The following is a 24038-nucleotide window of genomic DNA, read 5'->3' on the forward strand; positions in this document are numbered from 1 at the left end:
CTAGAAGATCCATGATTTTAACCCATCTACTCCACGTGTATGTATGAGGATTGCCAGCGAATTGCAATTAAAGATAAGCAAGTAGCCTCGATATCGCACCTAGAAGACAGAAGGGCAACTGGTCTATTACGCTTAGAAGATGCATTATGATAGCTTGTTCATGACGCTTAGAAGACCAATTATGGCAACGCGGCTAGTGTACCTAGAGGGCTCTCTCACATGGACAACCTGCTCAAACAGTGGCGTCAATAACAAAACTCTGTCTGAGCCTCAAGGTACGTATAAAAGCACCACTTCGGTTGACATCTGCCACAGGCATGTCGACCCACATGCATTCATCAGAATGCAGCACAACCTCTGTTCAGTCTAGCTGGGCACATAACGCTTTCGCCTCCTTACTCCAGATGAAGCCTCAACACCTCTGCCATCAGAATACAGTGAAGACCTACAGCAAAAATTGGTCCAGCTGGACACACAAAGAGTCTGTTTCACCCGGGCCCTCTCCTGACCTCCCTCAGCACCCATCACATGCCTGATTTCTTGGGTTACTTACTTGAGCCCAGCTGGCCGTTCACTTAATTCCTTAAATTGGCCAAATGCACACACGCATTCATATCCTTTTCTAATAATGTTCCCATACTCTGGACTGTGGTCCCCGTGGGCCTTCCCTCCATTAGTGCCTTGAGACCATGGGGATTCGAAAAGGCTCTATATAAATGACTACTACTACTACTGCTGCTATGAGCCATCATTCCGCAACCACATTCATAATGACACCTGTTGCAGGCTTTTGAAATATGTAAGGCTTCTGATTTTCCTCAATATATTCTATTTCCAGAAACCGCAGAGTACTTTTGGATCGAAGCCATCATTGATGCCCTGTTGCTAGAAGGGTCTACAGTAAGTACAGTCAAGTGGTCTGCATACACCAGGAATATATGTTAAATGTTAAAGGTATTTGTACCTCGCACCATCAGCAACTGAGGTGGTCCCCAGGTGCTCTGGTGGATCTGCAAACGAGAAGGTGGGATGAGTTAGTAGGGTGAGGAGGGAGTAGGATAGTGAGAGGAGTGGTGTTCTGTTGGCAGCTTCATCTCAGTATATACCGTGCACTTTCGGTTTGCAGTGTGAGAGGTGGTTGTGTGAGTTTTTTGAGTGAGTTAAGTATGAAGAAAGTTTGAGGTTTTTGGTTAGTGGGTTATATTTTTTGCAGCTAAACTTCACAGTATGGCTAAATGCCTGAATTTCGGGAATCCTGCATGGTGCGAAAAACAGCTAGATTTGAGAGTCCTGTACAGTGGGAGAGAGGCCTACGCCTAACAGAACGATTGAGTATAATACCATACACAGCTGGATTCGAGAAACAATTGAATAATTCAGTACAATCTTAAAGCACAGCTAGATTTGAGGGTCCTGTATTGTGGGAGAGAGGCCTACACCTCACAAAAATGTTGGTTTTAGCACAGCACACTCCCTGTAGTATTCTAATGAACTTTGTATAGTGTTATATTCTGGTGAGCTATGTTTAGTGAGGCCCGAGTGTCTATTCTCCTCCTTGGGAGTCGGAGCAGGAGTTGTGGTCTCATCTTCCCTACTATCTATGTGAATATGTCTACCGGAACTTCAGGTGTGGTGTTGTGGACATTGTGGGTGAGTCGTCTAAGTGCTTCCGTCTTGGTCTGTCTATGTGTGCAGTCTTTAGTGTCCTCCTATTGTGGCTATTTCTCATTATGTCTTATGGTATGTCGTGGAGTGCGTTCCTTGGATTCTGTTTGTGTTTGGTTGTTTGGTGGGAACCGGGATCGTTATCTTTATTCATTGTTGTTTTAGCAGTGTGGGCGTTCTTGTTTGTGGTCTTCTAGTTATGCAGTGAAGAGCCAGGATTTTAGCAGTTTCCTGAATACTAGGTGGTTTCTTGTGTTCCGTATATTCTTTGGTAGGTCATTCCAGATTTTTGGTGCCTGGTGAGAGAAAGAGGATCCTCTGAGTTTTCTTCTGTTATAGGGTTTCGGTTCCATGCAGATGTCGTTGCTTGATCTGAGCATTCTTGTTGGCTGGTGTAGGCGTAATTTATCTCTCAGGAATTCTGCGCCTTGGTTGTGTATTGCTCTGTGTGTGATGCACATTGATTTAAATTGTATTCATTGTTTTGGTAAATTGGTAGCCAATTTAGCATTTTTAGCACAGGTGTGATGTGTTCATTTTGGGGTAGTTTCAGCAGAAGTCTGGCTGCTGCATTTTGTATGTGTTGTAGTTTTTTTAGAAGTCGCTGAGGCATATCCAGGTATAGGCTATTGGCATAATCTATCTGGACATGACCACAGCGATGATGGTAAGTGTTTTGTTGGCGAATGACATGAACGGTAGGATTCTTTTTGCCGCTTGCAAGAGAAAAAAGCATTTCTTGAGTAGAGTGTTTACTTGTGGCTCTAGAGAGAGATTGTTGTCCATCAGGACCCCAAGGATTTTTACAATCAACAATGGCACTGGGGTTGTGCCGAGTTCTCTTGGCCAGGGAATGTAGTCGATGTCTCCTATGTTTTTTGTGACAATCATTATCTCTGTTTTGCCTGGGTTCATTTTGATTAATAGAAATGGGTAGATGTTGAATGAAAGTGGGGAGAAAGATGATCCTTGTGGTACTCTGCATGTGAAGTCTCTTGGGTTGGACTTGAAAGGTTTCATGCATATATAGTCTTCCCCACTTACTTTCCCATCCCTCATATCTTCCAAAGACTACATCACCAGGTAAAACAGGAGAGATGACAGAGGGCATCCCTGTCTAGTTCATGTCTGGTTCCTGTCTCTAACCAAAACCATTCTGAACGTAGCCCATTAGCCAATAGACTACACCTTTAGAGTACAGGGTGGGTGGTTAATAAACCAATCTCCGTCCCCAAACCTTCGTAGAGTGTACTTTAAATAGGTTATACCTCTTTGTCAAATGCTTTCTGACCATCAACACTTATGGATGCCTGATGAGACAAATCTTTCATTTAGACACAAATTGGAGCTAATATCGTCCAGATGTATACATTACTATGCTGACCCAGCATAAAGCCTATCTGATACCTGCCTATTAATGCATCGGAAATGTGGCAAAAACGGAATTCAGCTGTCAGGAAAACCTTATAAAAAAAAATTACTACTTCTTGCTTGGACTCCAATAGCTTCCGCTATTATTGAATAATGTTGTCATAAAAGCAGCCAGGCCATGTTTGAGCAACCAATAAAAGTTCACTGTATACTCATTCAGCCTTGACGCGTTACCAAGTTGTATAACATCAATTGCTTAACAAGCTTCCTCCACGCTAAAGGACCCTACGAGACTCACCCACGCTAAAGGTCCCTTCCAGACTTACCCACGCTAAAGGACCCTTCCAGACTGATCCTGTTAAATTTACTAAGAGATGGCACATGTATTCCCTAAACAAAAGGTTATCGTTTGACCTACAGTCCGGCATGAAGGATTCTTTGTTCAGATTGCTATAGAAGTGTTGAAAGGCTAAATTAATAGAACAATTTGTCGAAACCAAACTCCCATTGGCTATATGCCAACTATAATTTTGTCATCGCTTAGTATTGACAATCACCTGGCAAACAGTGTTCTACCTCTATCCCCTTTGAAGAGCAGAGCAACCATACAATGGAAACAACTCTAAATGGGGTCCGACCAATCCTTTTCTCAGAGAGAGTCTCAGAGCGGTGGAGTTTGTAAAATGCCTATAGATCCTGGAGTGAAATGACTAAAAACCAAAAAGGAATGGCTATGGAAAATGTGTCAGGGATGGGCCAACACAAAGTGAAGGAACTGAGACAGCCCGAACCTCGAAAATGAAATTTAAATCAAGAGAATCTAAACTATTCTTAATCAATCATTGTCCCACCTGAGATGCCCTATGCCATCCAAATACATTTTCCACTGGGATGGTCAGCTAAAATGTTCCATCAACCTACTTTAAGCTGGCTAACCCTAGTCTAAACAACACAGAATCCAAAAGTTCAGCCAACAGAGAGATCGACTCACATTTACTTTAATGACCAACCCTAAACTACAAAACATTCCACCAAAATGCATGTTCTGGTCTTCCTTCAGGAGTACTGACAGTACCGAGGGGATTCTCTGACGTCGGCTTCTTCTCGCCGTCATGGCGCCTTTCTCACCAGGTGTCTTCTTCACCACTCTCAAGTTCTCACTGGCATCTCTCCCACCAGCCTTTTACTGCCTCAACTTTACAGAGGATTCTAACATCATTTTCACCAGGTTTCTTCTTTCACTGGTTTTGTTTGCCAGGTATTACACATTTCTGATTTTCCCTTATCATCCTTCCCACTAGATCTCACTTTCACAGTCTTTCAAATTTCCTTGACATCCTTTCTACAAGGTATCACTTTCACAAGTCTTGGGTCTCTACTTGCACCCTCTTCATTGTTCCACTTCTTTCTAAAATGTTCACTCCTTACTCAGAGTTTCAGTATGCACCTACTTCAGAGCCTTCCGTCCTAAGTCTCAGGTGCAAAAGACTGTGCTTCACCAGCGCCAGCAACATGGCCGCCTTCACCCAGGTGGGGTCATCCTCGTCTCTCAGGGTTGCAGAGGAAATACCCCTGTCCCCTTCCTCTGAATCAGCAATTCTCCAAAGCTTCCTTACCTCAGGCATCCATCTCCCATTCTTGGCAGGGAGCTGTGGTTGGCATATCAACCTCCTCAAGCTCGAGGCATCAAATGACCTGCTGCAGCCATTTATATACCCACAAGGCTGTGGGGTTGTTTGCAGGCTGACCCCGGATTGGCTCTTGTACTCTGTTTCCCTGTTATTCATTGGCCCATGGATAGTGTCCCAATAATTCCTCCCATAAGAGATTATTAAATGTAGCCTGGGATTGGATGAGCCTTGGGACACAGGGTGTATGGTCACTTAGATTCCCTGTTTAACTGTCTTGGAGGCTTTGAAGGTATGCACAGTCCTCAGCACCATCCTGGAAATTCTTTGGTGTGTACCTGCGGCACTGCACCATTCTCTGGCGGCTGTCTGCTGTATGGTGCTGGTGATTTTTCAGGTTCATGCAGTGAGAGAACAGGTGATTTCTTTCTGCTCGGCAAAACCTAAGTGTGGTTTCTCTGATGCATCTCTCCCTTTTTGATAACCCGTCTCACGGTTTATGATGTTCATACTGCAAGAATGCAGGGATATGTAGTCTCTTTCAGATGTCTCTATCCAAGGTATTACCCCCAGGTTTGGGTCTATGCCACACCTCTGGTGGCATTCTGAGTCCAGCGAGTCCTGCTCTCGCCACTTCTGGATGTCAAACCATACAGTGACTTGGTTTTCCACATATAAAGGAGGACAGTGTGTGCTTTTGACACACCCTCTCTTCTCCCACTATGTATGTATGCATGTATTATATTTATAAAGTGCTAACTATGGCAAAAAGGAGGCCATCATGAAAGCAATAGGAGTTTACAATAAGTATGTTCTGAGATCTTTGTGGAAACAGAGATGGTCAGTAATTTCTCAAAGAAAGGCAGGTATATAATTTCACAAAGAAGGGGCAAAGACAGAAAAAGACCGCCTTTCAGCCTGAGCTCTGCGATACCTTGGGATTCTCAATAGAGTTTGTGAGGTCGAGAGCAGAACTCTAGATGGATTGTAGTGAGCTCATTTAGATTGAATATAGTCAACTCCAGATTTATAGATTGCACAAAGCATGATGCATACAATCTAAACTTAATACGGCTTTTCACCAGAAGCCAGTGGAGCTGCTCTAAGAGATGATGGGAATGAGAGAGTCTAGGGGCCCTCGAGGACAACCGCAGAAGTCACTACTTTGGTGTGAAACTCAGTCGGAAGGAAAGGGAGAGTCTTCTTCAAGATTTTAAGTTTAAAGAAGCCTGCAGTGCATACCGAGGAGATTTGGGCTTCTCTTGAGCCTGAAGGTTTGACACCAAGACTCTTAACTGATTCAATAAGGGCAGGACAAGGACCCAGACAATCCGGCCAATAATATGAGCCCCAGGCTGAGCTAGAGCTGGAGGAGCCAATCACAAGGATCTCAGTTTTGTTCTGTTTAATGTCAACCAATTACTGGCCATCCAGTCACCAATTGCAAACAGACAATTCCTCAGTTGAGATGGGGGCTCGGATACAGGTGAATCAAGATGGAAAAGAAGCTGAGTGTTATCTGCACAGGTGTAAAAACGCACCTCATGTTCAGCAATAAGATCAGCCAGGGGACGAGGATAAAGATTAAAAAGAAGAGGGTAAACGGAGGGTCCTCAAAGAACACAACATGGCAAAGCTACGGAAGCAGACTCAAAAAGAAAATGAGATACTGTTTCAGTACAATCACTTAAGGAAAGAAGAAAACCATGCAAGAGAAAGACCAGATACACCAGCCTTTTCAAGGCAGTCCAGAAGAATGCCTTGATCGATAGTAGCAAAGGCTGTGGAGAGGTCATGGGCAAACAGAACACTGGCATCCCCATGGTTCTGAAGCAAAGCAAGATCATCCAAGATGGAGATCCTGACAGATTCCGTGCCCATGAGTGGACTGAAACCAGATTAAAAAGGATGCAAAAGATGCTTAGATTCAAGAAAATTAGAGATTTGAGGAGTAATGATAGCTTCCATATGCTTCATGAGAATCGGAATAAGAGATATAGGCCGATAGTTGGCTGCTAAAGCTGGATCCAAATGAGGCTTCTTCAGAAGCGGGGTAACCATGGCATGTTTTCAAGGAGCAGGTATTGTACCAGTGGTAAAAGAATGGTGAAGAGCTGCAGTGAACAAAGAAATAGATCTTAAAGGGAAGGATTGAATAACATATAAAGAGATCAGATCAACTGGAGAGGCTGATTTAAGCTTACGTAAAGCAGCCAGGACTGCGTCATCAGTACCGGTTCAAGTTGAAACGGCTCCGAGAAGTTCTCCACATTAAAAGGTTGCACCAATTGTTTAAGGTCAGAAGAACCTGAGCACCACTGGCAATAGATTGCCATATCTTGTGGATTTTCTCTACGAAGTACGATCTAATGGAATCACACTGGGCTTGTGAGCGAGAAGAGTCAATTGCAGGCGGGGGTGGGGCAGATAGTTCCTTGGCAACTCTTCTCGTGGAGAGCATGATGCTGATATGATACGGTGTGCGCCAAAAGGAGATTTTGCTGCTTTAGTTGCATCATGATAGTGAGACAGGACCTGTTTATAAATCTGCTTAGCTTCAGAATCACAGTTAAATCTCCATTTACGTTCTGAGCGGCGGCATGCTTGTTTGAGTGCCCCGAGGTCTGCAAAAAAGTATGGAGCCAAAGGTTTAGATCATTAACGCTGATCTTAGCAGGGACAAAAGTATCAGCCTCGTTTACCAGAGCATTAGGAACAGTAGTACAGGGCTCTTGCTTATCTGTCATGTCAGGTGGTTTGTACTTGCCAAAAGATAGTTTGCCGAGGAGGAAGGACAAACCTTACCCCATTGACGCTGAGGTTGATAAAAGTAAATTTGCTGTTTGAATAAAACCGACCTCTCAGCACTCTTAGGAATTACGGGGTGTAACTCACCATTCAATCTTCTCAGTAAGCGAGGGAAATACAGAGTAACTCATCCTTCAATCTTATCAAACCCACCTTATCATGCATGTCTTTGCCACTACACCATGAACTTCTGTTATCCTTACCTTTTCCCTCAGTCCCTCAATTCTTGTTATTCTCGTCTTCCCATGTGAGCTACATCAAGGATGAGTAATCCCCTGGGATTGGTCTTCAAGATGTCCTACAGCACCTGCCTAGAGGTGAGTTCTCATTCTCCTCTAAGAAGAGCTTGATATGCTCAGCAATTCATTTCTCAATTACCAAATCTCCCGCCAGCAAAGGGGGAAAGGTCCACCTACCCAGACTGCCCTGATTGGAGTCGATCCAAATTGACATTTGCATGATCAGATATTGAGATATCAATGATACCTCCTAGAGCTAGAGACAAAAGTATAATAAATCCTTATAAACTAATCATGCACATGTCACATGTAGAAAGAGCATTTCCATTCCGAGGGATGAAAAATCCACCATATCTTGCATAGATTAGACCTGCCTAGCATTTTTGCAAGGAGCGGGAGCTACCAACTTGACAGTGGTGTTTGCCACTTGACTGGTCCAGAATACTGTTAAGAACTAAGTTAAACATTCCCCCTAAAATTACATTGAAACAATTTAGTTTAGACCAAGTGGGCGTTAGCGCGTCAAACATTTTTCTAGTTGAAACATTAGGTACATAGACATATACATTTGTGTATTCTACCTTATTTATAAACACCAATACAAACCTCTCTTGACCCTCCCTCAATACAACACTGGTCTTAAAACTCAAGGCCGGCCTATCTAAAAATGCAACCCTTCGTGACTTCGATACATGGCATCTGGAGAACTAAGGTGGGTATTTCATCTCTAGGATGGACAGTGATTCAATCTCCAAAAGTAGTTTTTTCTGAAGTAGAATTAAATCAGCCTCTGTGTTGGCGCATCAGCACTTTCCTCCTCTTCACAGGCCCATCCATCCCCTTCATGTTCCATTAAGCCATAGTGACTTAATTAATTCTCATACCATGACCACACATTTAAGTGAGGCTTCCTTTTGACTACAAATGGCTTTTCTAAAGAGGCGATAGCCAACGAGGCCAGAAACCATAACCTATCTGGACCGTCGGTAAACACAATGCAAATGCCCCATCTCCCTCCTAGGATGGCCATACAATTATAAACTGCAATGTCGACAGATGTAGAGAATGCACATGCGCACACTGGGACAGATGTGGCCACATAGCACCCGGGAAAAAGCAAGAAAGACACCAGTGTGTTCCTCCTCCAGTTACAGGTTTGAGATTCTAAGATGTGTTGGACTTTTTATTTTCCCATTTTACCTCTTTCAAATAGATTCTCGGTCCTATGAGATGCCTATCAACCTGCCGGGGCCTTTAACAGCAGTGCAGGGGCTCTTGATCCAGACTCATAAGAAGGGCATCTCCATTCCAAGCCATGGGCAATGCCCAACTTAGAATTGTCAGGGGTATGTCAAAAATCATGAACTTTACAGGGACGAAGAATGCCTATGGCATGTTACTTTTTTGTTTTGTTGTTATTTTGTTGTGTGCCTTTTTGTAGGCCAAGTTGCTTTGAAGCACTGGCAATCTCGTCACCCAGCTCACCCCACCTTGTCGCTGCATTAGGGGTCTCTGCATTAGGGGTTTCTGCAATCCTCACCTTTTCCCTCAGTGCCTCCACTATTGCTTGTATTCCCTTCCTAGTGTGAGCTGCACACATGATGCTTTCTACCCTGAGGTTGGTCTTTAAGGTGTTCCATCCTACCTGCCTGCGTGCTGAAGTCTCATTCTCCTGTTAACTTTGTCTGGATGCACAGGACGTGGTATGGCCAATAGGCAACACCAGAGAAGGAGAGGCATTTGCAGTGCGCTGATAGTAGTAAGTTAAAAATAAGAGCGGTGCGGCGATGGATGTGGGAGCACGTGAACAGCAGAAGTAGACGTTGTTGCTGGACCCTACTGTGAAATTCGTATGGTATGGAAACTAAAACACGTGGTATGAACGGTTGGATCTCAACAGCACCATGGGTTTCAAAGTAGACATAAGATCCAGCATAGCATGCAAATCTACAGTGGCAAATGTAAGGGTTACCCAATAGTTGGGATACTCATATCACCACAAAAAGAGATTTAAGATTTGATTGTGAATCTGCAAAATTGAAAATGCTGCTGTGGAACATAAGTTATCTAGAATAAACAATGTCCGATCCCAACGTGATAGAGCATGTTAATGATCACGATCGCATGTTACTTACAGAGACAAACATCCACAAGATCGAAAGTACCGATTCCAGGAATCAGACATTAAGTAATATTGAAGTACAGCCAGACCAAGTGGGACCTCACGGAGTATAGTATGGGCAGGATACATTCTACTGTGAATCTCAAATTTCTGTTTGGAGGTAGTCTAAGGCTAATCAATTAAAAGGTACGAAAGAGGCGGTGGCCGTGATTATTTAGATAAATGTCCATCTGCCCCTAGAAGATGGAGATCACAAAATAAAGAGGATAATTTGAGACCCTATCGGAGACCTGCAGCGATTCTACTCTTCTTCGTGCGGATGAATACTTCAATGGCGAGTGAACTCAAAGGAATGCCTGGAGTGCCTGAAGAAGAGCAGATCATTGTCATGAGTGTTCCATTAAGTATTGAATAACCAAGGAGATGCCAGAGGCAGGAGATGTCACACCGTCCTGGTTGAGAATGCAGATTGCACTCAACCCTCGCTGTGCCACTGACGGCCGCCGCGTTCACAGGGATGCCCTTGCAGCCCCCAACCCAGCCGCTCAAGTTGGGGGGCATAGTCCTCGGCTGTGGGAAACATGGCCCTTGCAGCGTCTGTCGCTAGCTTGCTGGCAGTTGCCCTGGCGACTGCAGGACGCTTGCACGGGCAACGTAGGGCACCACGTGATTTGTTGCCGTTGCAACTCACTTAAAAACAACCAGAAGGCAATGCAAGAAGGAGCCAAGCCCACCAATCCAGGGACGAACCCACCTTGCATGCAGCAACAAGGATAAGGCAGAGGTCCTTGCCGAGACACTGGAGGCTTCGTTCACCCCGAACAAGGTAAGTAGGCTCTCAGACGGAGTGGAGGAAGCCGTTGAGAAGTACCTCACAGATCACGGAACCGGGCTGGGAGCAGAAGACATCAAGGAGTGCACAAGCTCTGAGGTAGCAGGACTTGCAGAAAAGCTGGCGAACGGCAAGGCACCGGGGAGCGACGGAATAACCAACCTGGCAATCAAGAACCTCCCACCGGCATCAATGGAACATCTCACAGAGATCTTCAATGCATGCATGAGGCTCCAGCACTTCCCGAGTTCCTGGAAAGAAGCAAGGGTCATCGTTTTTCCAAAGGCCGGCAAACCACTGAGGGATCCAGCAAACTACCGCCCCATCAGCCTGCTTTCTGGATTATCGAAGCTCCTGGAGAAGGTCCTCCTCGCTCGACTCAGCAACTTCACCTCCGAAAGAAATCTACTAGCAAAGGAACAGTTTGGATTTCGAAAGGAGCATGCAACGACTCATCAGCTACTGAAAGAGGTGGACACCATCAGCCACGGATTCAACATCAAGAAGTCCACAGGAATCGTCTTCCTGGATGTAGCCAAAGCATTCGACCGAGTCTGGCACAAGGGACTGCTGCACAAGATGATTGGCCTGGGATTTCCGAACTACCTAGTGAAGACGATTGCAAGCTACCTGGGAGGCCGCACCTTCCATGTCGCCATGCGGTCTGAGATGTCCTCTTCACATCCCATCCGAGCAGGCGTGCCACAGGGATCGAACCTCGGACCCTTCCTGTTCAACCTCTTCACCAACGACATCCCGACAGATCTCCACAAGACGAACCTGGCGCTGTATGCAGACGATGTTGCAGTAATCTCCCAGTCTTTCAGCGAAAAGGAAGTGGCGAAGAACCTGCAAGCTTCATTGGATACCATCGCAAAGTGGTACAGCGACTGGCGGATAGAACTCAACACCAGCAAGACAACTGCAACGCTGTTCACCAGAAAGAAGATCAAGGAGCACCCACACATCAGCCTCAACGGGGAGACCATCAAATGGGAGAGCAGCAGCCGCTACCTCGGTGTGACCCTGGACAGCAAACTCAACTGGGAAAGCCACATCGAGAATACTCAGCAGAAGGCAACAGGAAAGATGGCAGCGCTGTACCCACTCCTGAAGAGCAAGTCCATGCCCCTCCGGACAAAGATCAACGTCTACAAGGCGATCATCAGACCAACCCTGACTTATGCCTCACCAGCATGGATGACCTGCCATGAGCGACACCGGAAGAGTCTTCAGATAGTCCAGAACAAGGCCCTGCGGATATCATCTGGAGCTCCAATCTTCACAAGGATAGCAGACCTTCACAGAGACCTGGACATCGAGATGTTGGATGAACATCTAGCGAAGCTGAGTAAGAACTTCTGCCAAGAACTGGATCAGAACCCGAACCCTCTGATCAGAAGACTCACTGCCACCACTGCAAACCCCTTCGACCGCTACCCGCGGCCCATCACTGCGAAGACCCTGTGAAACCAGCCCTACTGTGACAAGACCACACAGACCAAGAAGAATACAAACCCACGACTACACAATCAACCCGAGAAGATGGAGTAATGAGGCTCAAGCCTCGGTATCCAAAAATCACCGCTGATGGATAAAAATCTATCAGCAAGAAGAAGAACAAGCGCGCGCTGCTTCTCAGCTGTGTTTGTGGACCAGCTAGTGCGGCGTTCGGCTCTACTCGTTCTGACTCTCGTTTTGGATAATCTGTTTTTTTTTCTCCTTGGCTTTGTTTTTCGGACTGCCTTTTGGATCACGTTAGATTTGTTCACTTTTGGAATACTACTGGTGCCTGACCTCGGTCTGTTCACGGATTGCTACTGGATTGCCCCTTTGTATACCACGCACTTCCTGGATTTTGCCGGCACCGGTTGCTACAGGAAAACCCTGCTAATTAGAATCCGAATCATCAAGCTCTGTTGGCACTGCCTTGCACTCAACCCTGCCTGTATCCTCACAGCTATCTGGAACCTCGTCACTTCACACAGCGCTTTTGGGTGGGGAAGCACCTCCATTTCTACTGGAGATTGGTATCCTTCCCCGCTTCCATATATACTCCAGTCCTCCTTTTGGTAGGTTGCAGATTGATTGCCCGTTTGCTTTGTATATTCCCCTGAATTTTGCCTTACCTGTTCTGTTCTTCTTTTCGGCCACCTGGGGCACCGCCGCTGCCATTTCCTGTTACCGGTGGCCTCAATACCCGACTAGTGAGTGGTCTTCCTCTCTCTCTGGCTGGTACTTGGGGACGGAAGTGTTCCTTATCCACACGACAACCAGGGTCAGGAGACCACTAGAAGCAAAGGGGCAAACATCTGGGTGTTTCCCAAAGGTACATTTAATAGTGATCAAGAAGCCTGGAGACTAGCAACAAGCCATTTAGAACAGTTTTATTATGGACTTTTCCATATTTTTGGGAAAAAGGTCACGACTACGAAAGTGGCTCGCTGGAGCAAAGCGACGGTCGACCTTTTACGTGCTCCTTGAAAATTGACACATTCACGCACGTTGAGAACTTTAATGAGTCATTTGCATCAGAGTCCACGGAGACGAGAACCTCCAGGCTTCTAAAGGTGTCTCCAGCGGATGCTCAGAACTTAGTGAACTTGTCTAAGCGTCGAAAGCTTTAGGGGCCTTAAGAATAATGCGCCTAATGGAAATGAGCCAAGCGAAGTAATCAAATGTTGTGAAAAGATAATGGAACGTGTTTAATTGGCGAGCAAGCGGAATGAAACTTCGCCCACTTAAGCTGTCAAAGAATAATACCGACGAAGCTTGATATGAAGTGTAAGAATGCAAAGCCGGGATTGAAATAAACGATACCTGAACGGGGGAAGCCTATAATGCTAGGGTCGATATCTTTTAGCAAGAAAAAAACAGGATAAGGCACAACCAAGGAGGATATACCTGCTTCCTACCAGTCTGGCCAGCCCTGCTAAGCCTTATCATGGCCAAATGCACACATGCATTCTAATCCACCTCCGTGATCTCCAAGACTCTGGAATTGGGTCCCCGAGGGCGTTTCCACCACTAGTGCATTGAGACTATAATGATGGTAAAAGGTGCTATGTAAATGACAACTACAATACAATACAAGTGTGCACTCTGGAAAAGGCAAACAAAAGCGATTAATGTTAAAGACACAAAACAGCCTTGGCAACTTTTTTTACACACAGAATTAGGAATATTATTACCTCGCCAAGGGAATGTCCCATGATCCAAAGGAGTTCCTCGTTTCTCCTTAAATCTCAGCTTGGTTAGAGAAAACAAATAAAATAGCCTTATACACATGGCAGTTTGCAATATCCGGATGAAAGCCCAGAAATAATGTTCTTATTACAGGCTGATTGTGACATCACAACTGGCGTGTAATAGAAAAATGACATCACAACTGCTCCTTAGTCACTTATTGTTCTTCAGTTGTGACGTCACAATGCCTGCTGCCCGAGTCATCAAATGGAAAAATTCTAGTTCTCACTGCAGCAGTAAATTAAAGCCATTACAGCTTTTCAAATTCCTTGCTTGTAAAATAGTTTTCCGCAACACTTTACAGTGATTAATTGCCAAGGAACTGTTTATGGTAGAATTCTAAATGTGTGCACTGCTGAGGTTTAGCACATGTGAGCAAGAAGCTGCATGTTATCACTTATCTCAAAGTACAACATGAAAAAGAAATGTCAATGCATTTTATTAAAATGTTCAAACTATTTTTGTGCAACACATTCAAAGCTGCATATTATTATTTTTTTTCATTTTTTTTAGCCAAACACATTCTCCATTGGTTATACGGATCAGCAAATAGAAGACCTCTTACACTTGATTAATCATGAGGCCAGGTACTAAAGGGGCTGACAGTGTGTGGCCATGTATTATAGTAATAAAATACTCCCTACTATATCCCCTCTTCCTCATTGCTCTTTTTGGTCACAGAACTCCTTGGTGACTTGCAATATTATAGTGTATGGTAGGGGGTACTTTATCTGTTATATACGCAGGTGATAAAGTATGAAGTCCATGTCCATGTCAATGTGCCAAGTAAAGTGAGGGCGGATAACGAGAGATAAGTGCCTTAAAATGCTGGGATATGGCACTGTTTTCTGGGGAGCCCGGAGGCAGTGCAAGGTTACTAGCACCTAGGCTGATTTGTTACCACTGTGGGCATGTTGCTCTGGCCATGGCCGCTATCCGCTCAGACCGCAAACATGTGTCCCTCAATGTAAAAAAAGCAAACATAGCCAGCACTGGAATTGAAAGCGGTGCTCCTTTGCAAATGGCAGATCCCCTTTTCTATTTTCAGTGGGTCTTAATGCAATGGTGAAAAGGGCAAGAGGGAAGAGAGAGGGTCACCAACAAAGAGGAGCTCTGGGAAAATTTACCATATATACAACAAAAAAAGATGGAAGGTGCGCTGAGCACCTCAGGTTGCCTGGAACTGAGGTCCAATCCGGGAAGATCATTGCTAAAATCAAACAACTTGATTGGTGCTGATTAGGGAGGTCATTTCACCAAAATGCCAGGGGTCGCGGAAGTGACATCACACGACCCTTGACCTCTGATGACATCACAGGAAGTGCTGTAATTTTACACCACCCTGAAGTGACATCATGGGAAGCGATGGAACACGACCTTTCACCAGTTGACAAAAAAGGAAGTAGCATCACATAGTATTGTTCCTAACTACACTGCAAAAAATACGGTTGCAATATCACTGTAATGTAATATACTTTTCATACAAGAATGGATCACCATATGTATAGTTATTATCAGTGTGTATAGAACCATATCACCAAATGACTGTGAATGCAAGCAGACGTCCAATGCCAAATAATAAAGATGTGTTATTATATAGCACTAAGCTTAAGCGCTTTATATAGAACAAATATACATACAATGCCAGCCAACCTGTGTTGGTACTCATTTATCAACCTCAGATGGATGCATGACAGAGTTGGCCTTGCCAGGATTTGAACCTCCAACCTGCAGATCACACACACATCGCAGCAGCGAGCGCTAAACCCACTGAGCTGTCTTACCAGCTCTAGCCATCTTACCGGCTATAGTAAAATGAGCAATTACATGTCTGAAAGTTCTCAAAGTCAGAAAGTAAATAACACTCTGTAGTGGATACCATTAAAGTGGTAACTGAGATTTTAACAGTTGGCCACTTCATCTGCAGGTCTGGTGCAAAATTGGCCACATGTCAAGCCTGCATGGATCTACTTTGCAGGCTTCAGAGGATGGCAAATTACAAACCATTGGGAGGGTTCATAACTGTGTATGAAAGAATTTAGAGTAGCGCAGGGAGAGCAGCACACTCTCACACAGCATCCCGAACTCTGGGCACTCGTTACTTCACACATGCAAACAAACATCCTGAACAGCATGCCATGGAGATAGGAACGATAGACACATTACAACTAAGCATTAATTGTGGCACAATGGAGGTCATTACGACCCAGGCGGTAAGTATCTGACATTACCGCCATGGCGTAATGAACGTTTACGCCGTGGACCGATGGCGGAAAGAGCGTCACATTCCGACCCATCGTGCACGAGCATTACGCCATGGTGGTAATGTAAATTACGCCATGGCGGAAACGGCCCCTACCGGCATCGTACGCCGCGCAAGGTGCACTACCGCCACCCATCTTAGCGGCGACCGTAGTTAGCGGTGACCGTAATTAGCGGTCACCGTAAATAAGCAGAACCGGAAGTAGCTTCATCGCGGCGGAACGGGAAACAGCACGGCGGCCATCTTGAATAACACAATCCATTGCCATCCTCCCCAACCATACCAGATCCAGCCCTGAGACCTGTCCCAACCCATCACCGACCCAATTACCTACCTAAAAATGCCCAAAGTTGTGAAGAAGGCATGCAATCGGCAGCGCCAGGAACGATTTTCTCGGGAGGAACTGACCATGCTTGCTGAGACTCTTCAGGACAATGCTGCCATAGTATTTTCCACGCAAAAGACCAGGCCGGCAATAGCCAAAAAGAAGGCCATATGGTCCCTGGTGGCAGAGCGTGTCAGTGCGGTGGGGACCGTACCCCGCAACCCACAGCAGTGCAGAAAGCGGTGGGATGACCTGAGGCTCCGCGTCAGAAGCATCATCTCTGCTAATCGCAACCTGGGCCTGGCTACCGGGGGAGGATCTGACTCCCCAATCAAACTCCAACCATGGGAGGAAATATGTGCCAGCACAATAGGCATGGAAGGCATCGAAGGTGTAGGAGGGATGGAAAGAGGAGCGCCGACATCAGGCGATGAAGGTAGGTGCCTCAAATCAAGACATGCTATAGTCACTGAAGTCCATCCATTGTGTAGCACAATGTTATGTTGCCCTAGAGTGTAAATGCAACACATCAGCTGGACACTGCCCACAGCCACATGCAACCTCCACCCTGTATACATGTAGCAGGCACACCCTAACTGCAGGCACCCACATACCTCCATCCTTATTCCATACAAAAAGGAGACAACCTGCATGCCCCTGCCTCAAATGTGCCTCATCTAGTGACCAAAATCATGTCAATCATTGCCATTCCAATGTCCGCAGACCCATCAATAATGCTCTCCCTCCTTTGCTCCACCACAGGCTCAGAATCCAACCCCGAGGATGAGGACACCCCTGCCACAAAAAAAGCCAAGAGGGCCAAGACCACCGTGCACAGACCCTCCACCTCAGCTGCAGTGAGCCAGACACCGCAGCAGGCAAAATCCTCTGCCAACACACAGGACGGGCCACCGACAGGCACCCCAGCAGGCCAGCAGCAGCAGCACCACACGTCCCCACATTGTCCGCCACAGAAGGCACTGGTTCTGCAGGCAGCAGCACCATAGGGGAAACAGCTGCCATTGCAGCATGCTCTGACTCCGATACAGAGGAGCCCGGTGTTGGACGCCCCACTGACCTGCCTCATTCCCCCTGTCCGTCCCATACCAGCCCCCATGAGGATCCCACACAGGGGCACCCAGAGGAAGGGGACTGGCCATCCACCCCATGCCCCGCTGAAAGTCCACAGGAGGGGAGCAGCCCCTCCGTGACACCACCTGCAATGGGCATGGCCCAGCAGAGGCAACAGTCCCTTGAGGATGTCATTGCACGTCAGCAACAGCTGTCCACGCTCCTCAATGAGCATGCTGCGGAATGTGGGAGGGCTAGGGCAGCCATAGAACAATCTACGGAGATCCTAAGGGCCGAAATTGAGCGGAGCACGGAGACCCTGAGGGCTGCAATGCAGTCCACCTCAAGGGACATTTGTGGGGAACTTGCCGCCGTGCGCCGTGTGCTCTCAAAGCTGTCCCACACCCTTCAGGACATGCATGCACGTGAGCAGCCAGGGACATCCTCCGCTGCCAGTTCTGCCCAAAGCAGCCCCGTCCGACGATCAGGACGGAACCTGCGCTCCACAGGCAGGGGTGCCCCGGGGGCCGGGAGGGGGGGCTTGCAATAGCGTGTGCCCACTGTTACAGGCATCTTTAGCCACTCACAGGGTGTGTGTTTGGTTGTTCATGGGGGAGGGGGGACGGGGTGTGTTGGGGTGTTCAGGGGGGAAGGGGGAGGGGGTGTGTTGGGGTGTTCAGGGGGAGGGGGTGTGTTGGGGTGTTCAGAGGGGAGGGGGGAGGGGGTGTGTCACAACAATTTAAAATTGAAATACACATTTTCCTTTTTCCCAAATCAAATGTGTGGACATTTTCATTGCGTATGTGTGCTTTATTGGTGTACAGTCCACAGTGTGCATGACCCAGAGACACACAGTGCCCCAAGTGCCGTCTCCATGTGATACACACCAGCCGTGTGTGCTAGAAGCATTGGTTGATAATATGTTGACGCATTTCACGCCCCTCCTGTGCATTGCCTCCTCCATGAGGTGCGGTCCCATCTGCACCCTCCTCATCCTCATCGTCAGGTGGTTGCAGTTCTGCGTCAGGGGGCAGGGACACATTTCGTCTGACGCACATATTGTGTAGCATGACACATGCCATGACCATCTTTGCCATCTTCTCATGGCGGTACAGGAGTGCCCCACCAGACCTGCTGAGGCAGCGAAACCGTGCCTTCAATAGGCCGAATGCCTGCTCAATGACCACACGGGTACGTGTATGTTCACGGTTGAAGTCCTCCTCGTGCTGGTTCTGTGGGTTCCGGACTGGTGTAAGGAGCCACCTCTTCGGGGGATAGCCTGCACACCTGTATGTGGGCGAGAATGTATGTGTCAGTCATGGCGTCTAATTCAGAACATGATGTGCCACCATGGCTTGCATCCAACTGTTACTTTGGACCACTTCTAAATGCACTCATTGATTCACACTATGCGACCGGTATATGCTCATGGCTCTCATGGCCTGTTTTGCATGCATTCAGTAGTCGAGTGCCTTGTGAGTGCCCATCCACTGTGTTCGGTCATGCCGTTTGTTTTGGTGGCCTGGCACGTGTCCTGTGATGTCAATGCGCACATCATTGCAACATTGCTGTCGGCCTCATCATGACCCCAGTGAGCAATACTGATGTTGATAGGGACATTTTGGGGGCCCTGCTGTCTGTGTAATGGTGTGTTGATGTTTCTGTCCGTCATGTGCCTCCTTCGTGCGCAGTTATGGGGGACAGGCCTTTCGGTTGATGGTGTTTGGTGACGTGCATGTAGGTGCATTTCGTTGTAGTCAATGTGGTCTGAATTGGTACAATGCACTTGCAGATGGTTGTGTCATGGTTGGGACACAACCTCATTCACATGGTAGGGCTGCATACATCATGTATTGGGTTTACTGGTGTTGGGTGAAGTTTGGGTTGCTTTAGGGTATGATCTGGCTCCGTTGTCTCTGCTACTCACAGCCAGGTGGAGTATGCATCATTCCCCCCCCCTTTCAGCCAGGTGGAGTATGCATCATCCCCCCACCCTTTCAGCCAGGTGGAGTATGCATCATTCCCCCCCTTTCAGCCAGGTGGAGTATGCATCACCCCCGCCGCCTTTCAGCCAGGTGGAGTATGCATCATCCCCCCCCCTTTCAGCCAGGTGGAGTATGCATCATCCCCTCCCCTTTCAGCCAGGTGAAGTATGCATCATTCCCCCCCCTCCTTTCAGCCAGGTGGAGTATGCATCACCCCCCCCCTTTCAGCAAGGTGGAGTATGCATCATTCCCCCCCATTTCAGCCAGGTGGAGTATGCATCATTGCCCCCCCCTTTCAGCCAGGTGGAGTATGCATCATTCCACCCCCTTTCAGCCAGGAGGAGTAGTAGCCAGGATCTTGGGCCTGCATTTCGCTCCATGTAGCGTGGTATTGTGGAGTTCCTCAGGACCATTGAATCATAGGTTGCTCCGGGGAATCGGGCACAACAATGTGTGATGATCCTGTTGGAGTCACAGACCATTTGCACGTTGATTGAGTGGAATTGTTTCCGGTTGCGGTACGGTACCTCCATGGCATGTGGAACCACCAATTCCACATGGGTGCAGTCGATGGCACCAATGCAACCAGGTATGCCGGCTAGTGCATGGAAACCCACTTTGGTGTTTGCAATCTCCTGGGCAGTCCATGGTAATGAGATGTGGTCGTCTGTGTGCTTGAGGAGGGCATCGAGCACTTGGATAAGTGTACGTGAGAATAATGGTTGTGAAATGCCATGCAAGTGCCCCACTGTGTGCTGGTAGGTGCCTGTGGCCAGGAAGTGGAGTACAGACACTACCTTCAGTAGGGGTGGGATGGCGGTTGGTGTTTCTATCATGCTGACGATGTCGTTGTGTGTCATGTCTACGATGGCGGTGATGGTGCCCCGGTCCAAACGGTACAGGGTGTGGATCTGCTCAGCAGTGAGGTTGAATGGACTGGCTCTGATGCGTGGGATTGGGGGCTGCCTGCGTGGTGGCACTGGCTGTGCTTGTGGGGCTTGCTGGCCCTGCCTTACCCTCCTTCTCCTCCTGCGTCTCCTCTGTGCTGCCTGTTGTTGTTGTTGTTGTTGTTGTTGTTGTTGTTGTTGTTGTTGTTGTTGTTGTAGCACTTGCATTGCTATCAGGTCCTCCAGCCCCAACATTGCTAGTCCTATTGGTATCATTGTGGAGTGTGACTGGGTGTGGGAAGGGGTGGGGTGTGCTCTTTTTGTACTTCCTGAGTCTGTATTGCCTCCACCTGTGCTGTTTCTGTGCACCTGTGGCAGCTGGATTCACTTTACATGGCCATTTATGGTTGGTTCGCGATGGCGTAATTAGCACCATGGCGGTAAGGTACTTAACGGGCTGGGTGATGGCGTTAGGTGCATGTCCGCTTGGGTCGGCATTCGCGTACCTTTCCGCTATGCCGGTAATTACGGTGTGGGAGGTCGCGTGCGCGCGTCCTTGGAGCAGTTAGCGGCAGCGTTAACTACGATGCCGCTAATGGCATCGTAGTTAACGGTCACGGGTCATAATCGGACCTAGCGGAAAACGATGGCGGTAATCATTTACTGCCATCGTGTTTCACTTAGCGCCAGGGTCGTAATGAGGGCCAATGAATTCAAGGGCCACTTTATGTGCTATGGTCAAATATTTCTACACTGTACACAAGCTTTTAGGCGTAAGGATTTTATCAAGCGACCGAGGTCACCAAGCTGGAATGTCTTGTGATGATCATAACAGAGATAACGGCAGAAAAAAAAACATGCTATAACTGCAACTTGCGAAAAACAAAATACATAGTCCAAAATGGATGCTTATTCTACTCTAAATGCTCCATAAACATTTAATGAGCCTAGCAGTTATTGTATAGAATTTCAGAAAGACAAATTATTTGTTATTGTCATTCTTTCTTATTGAAGGTCATGGTTCCAAGTGTAACACTTGTAGAATCCCCTGTTTTTTAAAGAGGCCTGAACAAGGAAGCCAGCCACTCGAGAAACAGAGAGCCACATGGTTCTGGCCACTGCCCAGGAGCTTACACTTTTCTTTTTTAGGGTTAGCAAGGGAATCCACAGGGGTAGCAAGGGAGACCTCAGGGGTCACAGGTGCGACCCCTGGCAACCCCCAAATGACATCCCTGATGCTGATACAGTTAACCTTCAGATGATTTTCCAAACACAAATTAACAGGGATTTGGATTGTTCAAATCATGGGAGGCATTATCGACTCACTTTTTATGAACGATGGCAGAGACGATCCCTGACCAGAGAGTAAAGGCCAACCTCCGAAGGCAGACTTGAATTGCATCCTTTTTTATTTTTTTATTTTTATTTATACAGCCCCAACTGCAAAACAGAGTTACTCCACGGTACCTGCATGCAACCAATTTAGGGGTAGAATTTTTCACTCACAAGACTCATGCCCTCTGGAACCTTTTTGCTACTAGCCCTCATCTTGGGAGTAACTTCAAACATCCTCTTCATTAAAGTGTACAGTTCTTCCCCCAGAGTCTTCTCTCATCAGACCTTCATCTCCTCTCTACATTCCACTTACCTCACTTCTCATGAAGCACTCTGAAATAATGGAAATGCAGTATGAGCTTCTTATAAAGGCAACACATGAAATGATCTAATTAAGCAATACCCCCAAGCAGGGGGGCATTACCGCTTCAGATAATACCCCGGGGCCCATAGTTACAGGCCTGAGTGAAGCAGGGGTCTTAACGTAGGCCCCAGGGCATTACCTGAAGCAGCAATGCCCACCCTGCGAGGGGCTGATTGCTATTAGTACTCCGGAGTACTAATAGTCTATTTTTCAGTTGCGACACGCTGTCAGCGTTTCTCAACTTAAAAAAAAAGAAAAATAGAAAACGCCTGCCACGGAACAATGGTGACCATTGAAAAAAAAGAGTGCCATGGAAAGGGAAAAGGGACTACATGTAGTCACTTCTCCCTTTCCATGGCGGCCACTGGCGGAACGAACCCCGGGCTGCGGTGGTGAGCGGAGCCTTGTCGGGCAGGTAAGGATCCGGCGAGGGCCTATCATATTGTTTGAAACAATCTGATTGTCCCTCACCGGGTACTTAATATGCTTTAAGCCTATGACGCTCTGACATGTATAAAGTAAAATGCTTGCACTTGATTGTTGTGACAGGGTCGAGACCTGACCCTGTCAGGGAGGACCTTGGACCCTTTCCAACCTGGGACAGGGGGGATACCTGGACATAAACCAGGGCTAGCTAGCCCTGTCCCAGAGGTGAGAGGGGTCACTGGGGGAAGGGGCCCAATCCTTAACCTGCCACCATTATATGCCATGAATGTCATTAACATTACCTCCCTCTGTTATGATATGATATGATATGATATGGCATTTATAACGCGCATCTACACAAGTGTTTCTAGGGGCGACAAGACAAGGAGGGGGAAACAAAGGGAGGACAAAATAACAATCTTACTGGGCCTTGTATCATTCAGATCGCACATGTGCGGGGAAGATGGAAGGGGAGAAGTGGTAAGGGGAGGGTAAGAAAGAAGTGCAGCTAATTCACAAGTGCAACCAGCGGGTGGATCATAAGTGCACAGAGAAGGGACTGTAGGGTTGCAGATGCAGACCCTTAAGTGCTGGGGAGCCCGGAGGCAGTGCAAAGGCAACTGAATATGCAGAAGCCTGGGTCCGAGTTCAGAGGGTGACCAGGTGGCCAGTGCGCAGAGTAGTCAGGTGCATCAGCAGGGGGAGAGGAAGAGAGAAAGCGGAAGCGAAAAGGAAGGTCTTGAGTTGCTTCCAGAAGTAGGAGTGGTTCTACTCATGATTGAGAGAGGCAGGGACGCTATTCCAGAGGGAGGCCCCAGCTGAGGAGATAGATCTGCCCCCAACTCTCTGCTTGGAGAAGCGTCTGACCCTCAGAGAGTTGGAAGTGGATGAGCGGAGAGCTTGAGAAGGAAGATGTTTGGAATAGAAAGTTGGAGGTAGAGCGGTCCCAGGTCCCAGAAAGCCTTGTGGACGATGCAGAGGGTCTTGAATTCGATCCTTGCAGCCACAGGGAGCCAGTGAAGAGATTTCAGAGCTGGGGAGATACGATACATGGGTTTGAGGCCAAGGACAAGTCTTGCAGTCCTGTTCTGGATACGTCGTAAAGGTAGAACAGTCGAGGCAGGAAGATTTAGAAAGAGGCTGTTGCAATAGTTAAGCCTAGAGAGGACCAGAGCTCTGGAGACAAAGAGCTTCTGGGGGGAAGTGAGGAAAGCAAGAATACATCTGAGGAGCTGAAGCTGATAGTCTGACTTCTTACAGATATCAGAGATGTGAGGAGAGAGGAAGAGGGTTGAGTCGAAGATGACACCAAGGTTCTTAGCCTCACAGGAAGGAGCAGGAAGAGGGCCCAGGGTTGGTGGCCAGAGAGAAAGAGAGAGAGAGGAAAGGAGGGAGAAGATTTCCCAATGAGGAGGAACTCAGTCTTACTGACATTAAGGCAGAGATCATTAAGGCACACCATTCCTGAATT

This window comes from Ambystoma mexicanum, chromosome 11, assembly GCF_040938575.1.
Source record: "Ambystoma mexicanum isolate Mex_15411 chromosome 11, UKY_AmexF1_1, whole genome shotgun sequence".
NCBI lineage: Eukaryota > Metazoa > Chordata > Amphibia > Caudata > Ambystomatidae > Ambystoma > Ambystoma mexicanum.